The sequence below is a fragment of the Nerophis lumbriciformis genome, linkage group LG06 (genome assembly GCF_033978685.3).
Source record: "Nerophis lumbriciformis linkage group LG06, RoL_Nlum_v2.1, whole genome shotgun sequence".
Taxonomy (NCBI): Eukaryota; Metazoa; Chordata; class Actinopteri; order Syngnathiformes; family Syngnathidae; genus Nerophis; species Nerophis lumbriciformis.
In genome coordinates, this window is record NC_084553.2 from 2,013,451 (window position 1) to 2,017,448 (window position 3,998).

The following is a 3,998-nucleotide window of genomic DNA, read 5'->3' on the forward strand; positions in this document are numbered from 1 at the left end:
CAAAAACATGAAGAAAAACAATTGTAACAGAAAAAAAAATTGTAACAAAAATATAAACAAAAAAAATATAAACTAAGAATTTGTAATAAAAATATAAACAAAATAAATTGTTACCAAAAAAAAATAAACCAAAAAATTGTAACAAAAAGAATGTTAACAAAAAAATGGTAACAAAAATATGAACAAAAATATTTTAACCAAAAATGTCATTTGTTATATTTAAAAAAAATAAAAAAAAAAAAGAAAAAATGTACAAAAGACAAAATATTTGTAGCCCAAAAAATATTCTGTAACAAAAAACGTTTTTTTTTGTGGGGCAGAAGGCGGGGTACACCCCGGACAAAGAAGGCGGTGTACACCCTGGACAAAGAAGGCGGTGTACACCCTGGACAAAGAAGGCGGTGTACACCCTGGACAAAGAAGGTGGTGTACACCCTGGACAAAGAAGGTGGTGTACACCCTGGACAAAGAAGGTGGTATGCACCCTGGACAAAGAAGGCGGTGTACACCCTGGACAAAGAAGGCGGTGTACACCCTGGACAAAGAAGGCGGTATACACCCTGGACAAAGAAGGTGGTGTACACCCTGGACAAAGACGGCGGTATGCACCCTGGACAAAGAAGGTGGTGTACACCCTGGACAAAGACAACGGTATGCACCCTGGACAAAGAAGGTGGTATGCACCCTGGACAAAGAAGGTGGTGTACACCCTGGACAAAGACGGTGGGGTACACCCTGGACAAAGAAGGCGGTATGCACCCTGGACAAAGAAGGTGGTGTACGCCCTGGACAAAGAAGGCGGTGTACACCCTGGACAAAGAAGGCGGTGTACACCCTGGACAAAGAAGGCGGTGTACACCCTGGACAAAGAAGGCGGTATACACCCTGGACAAAGAAGGTGGTGTACACCCTGGACAAAGATGGCGGTATGCACCCTGGACAAAGAAGGTGGTATGCACCCTGGACAAAGAAGGCAGGGTACACCCTGGACAAAGAAGGCGGTGTACACCCTGGACAAAGAAGGCGATGTACACCCTGGACAAAGAAGACGGTGTACACCCTGGACAAAGAAGGCGGGGTACACCCTGGACAAATACGGTGGGGTACACCCTGGACAAAGAAGACGGTGTACACCCTGGACAAAGAAGGCGGTGTACACCCTGGACAAAGAAGGTGGTATACACCCTGGACAAAGAAGGCGGTGTACACCCTGGACAAAGAAGGCGGTATACACCCTGGACAAAGAAGACGGTGTACACCCTGGACAAAGAAGGCGGTGTACACCCTGGACAAAGAAGGTGGTATACACCCTGGACAAAGAAGGTGGTGTACACCCTGGACAAAGAAGGCGGTGTACACCCTGGACAAAGAAGGTGGTATACACCCTGGACAAAGAAGACGGTGTACACCCTGGACAAAGAAGGCGGTGTACACCCTGGACAAAGAAGGTGGTATACACCCTGGACAAAGAAGACGGTGTACACCCTGGACAAAGAAGGCGGTGTACACCCTGGACAAAGAAGACGGTGTACACCCTGGACAAAGAAGGCGGTGTACACCCTGGACAAAGAAGGCGGTATACACCCTGGACAAAGAAGACGGTGTACACCCTGGACAAAGACGGTGGGGTACACCCTGGACAAGGAAGGAATGGTCAGAGGAACATTGTTGGTGACCAGGTCAGATGTTGGGAGGAACATTGTTGATGACCAGGTCAGATGCCTCCTGACCCCCTTGCAGTGATGCTGAAGAAGCTCGTGGGATGAAAGAAAGCAGGTTTTTATTCCAAATGAAGAGCAGGCCGAGCAGCGAGGAGGAAGAGGAGGGGGAGGGAGGGGGGAGGGGGGTGAAGAAAGTGGGCCTCCAGATGTGACTTCTTGTTATTTGTCCCCTTGGCAACATCTTCTGACGCCTGGAACGTCTTCAATGATGTTGATGAATGTGACAAATATAGAAGCCTTTCTATTATTGACATGCAGCCTGGGGGTGTGTGTGTGTGTGTGTGTGTGTGTGTGCGTGTGTGTGTGTGTGTGTGCGTGTGTGTGTGTGTGTGTGTGTGTGTGTGTGTGTTTGTGTGTGCGTGTGTGTGCGTGTGTGCGTGTGTGTGCGTGTGTGCGTGTGTGTGTGTGTGTGTGTGTGTGTGTGCGTGTGTGTGTGTGTGTGTGTGTGTGTGTGCGTGCGTGTGTGTTTGTGTGTGCGCGTGCGTGTGTGTGTGTGTGTGTGTTTGTGTGTGTGGTGTATGTGTGTGTGTGTGGGAGGGGGGGGGGATGCAAATGATGTCAAAAAGAGTCAAGATAAGTCCTCATCACAAGTCATATTCTTTATTAATATTGACTATTATTTATTATTATTATTTTCATTATTTTTTATTATTTTTTATTATTATTATTTTTTTTTTAACATTATCAATATTATTGTTGTATTATTATTATTACTATCATTATTTTTTTGTATTATTATCATCTATATTATTATTTGTATTGTTATTATTGCTATTGTTATTATCATTATTATCAATATCATTATATATATATATTTTATTATTATCATTATTTTTATTACACTGCACGTCTGTTTTAGTCAAAAATGCACTTTTTATTTAAAAATGTAAACATGGAAAAAAAAATATGTATAAAAATAAGGTTGGAAATATTTACATTTTTACCTGCACTTTGCCTGCCATCTCTGCATTTTGTAGATAGATAGATAGATAGATAGAAAATATATTAATAAGTTTAAAAGTGTCAAGACTTGATCTTGGGTGAGTGCTTTTCCTATATGCAACGGAAAGTTGGCACGGGCGAGACGGGAATGAAGGTACATGATTTATTGAAACACTAGAACTACAAAAAAGGATCAAACCAAAGCGCGCACAGTGGCGGAAACTATGAACAATTAAACAAAACATAAACTGTGGCTTGATAAACAAAAACTTACTTGGCATGGAACCGGCATGAAAAAAGAGCAGCAAGGATCATAAGGGTGGGCAGAAGCATATATGGTGTGAGGTCGTCAGGACGAACAACAGAAAATGAATGAACTTAAATACTATGGACATGATTAGTGAAAGCAGGTGCGTGACTCAAAACGTGAAACAGGTGCGTGACGTGACAGGTGAAAACTAATGGTTGCTATGGTGACCAGACAAGGGAGTGAAAAGCCAGAAACTAAACAAAACATGACTTAAAACAAAACATGATAACACAGACATGACAAAAAGACTTTCAACTCAAAACATTTTTACCCCACAGAGAAAGATTGGTAACAAAATATTGATTTGTAGACAAAAATGAAAATGTCAAATAAATCCATATAAAATAGATATTTAACCAAAAATAGTTCAGTAAGTAAAAAGTAAAATTGTGACCAAAAGAAAATGCAATTGTTGTGACGGCCCAGGTGCATTCACCTGTGCACTGGGCGCACCTCCAAGCTGCAGCAGGCAGCTGCAATCAATCTGCAATCCGCACACCTGTGGCTGAAGAGCTCCCTGGACTTTTTAAGCCAGTGCAAACCTGCGTTCCGGGCCAGAACAAAGCGACCTGTTCCTGGTCACAGCCTTTCCTCCGTTCCCTGGTTACTAGCAGTGTGTCTCGTCTCCCCGTATCCCCTCTGCTTCTCTGGCTGCCCCTCTTGGATCTCCACCTCCCGCCTGGATCACGGACCTTGACGCCTCGCTCCTGTCCTCGACCTCACGCCGGTCTCTGGACCTTCCAGATCGCCTCGCCCCTCTGGAACTTCCGCCCCTGGCTCAACACTTCCGGGTAACACTCCTCAGTTAATCTCTACACATAGTCGCACACCACACATATTTGGGATTAGCAACACACTCCACAATATTATATTTATAAATAGCTAAAAACGACGTCCTGCTGTCTGTGGCGTCTTCTTCAAATGTACTCGTAACAATTGTATCCAAAACAGGAATAAAATCTTTGTAAACAGAAAAGTATAATAATAATAATAATAAATAATACTTAGTCACTTTGTTTGTCTTG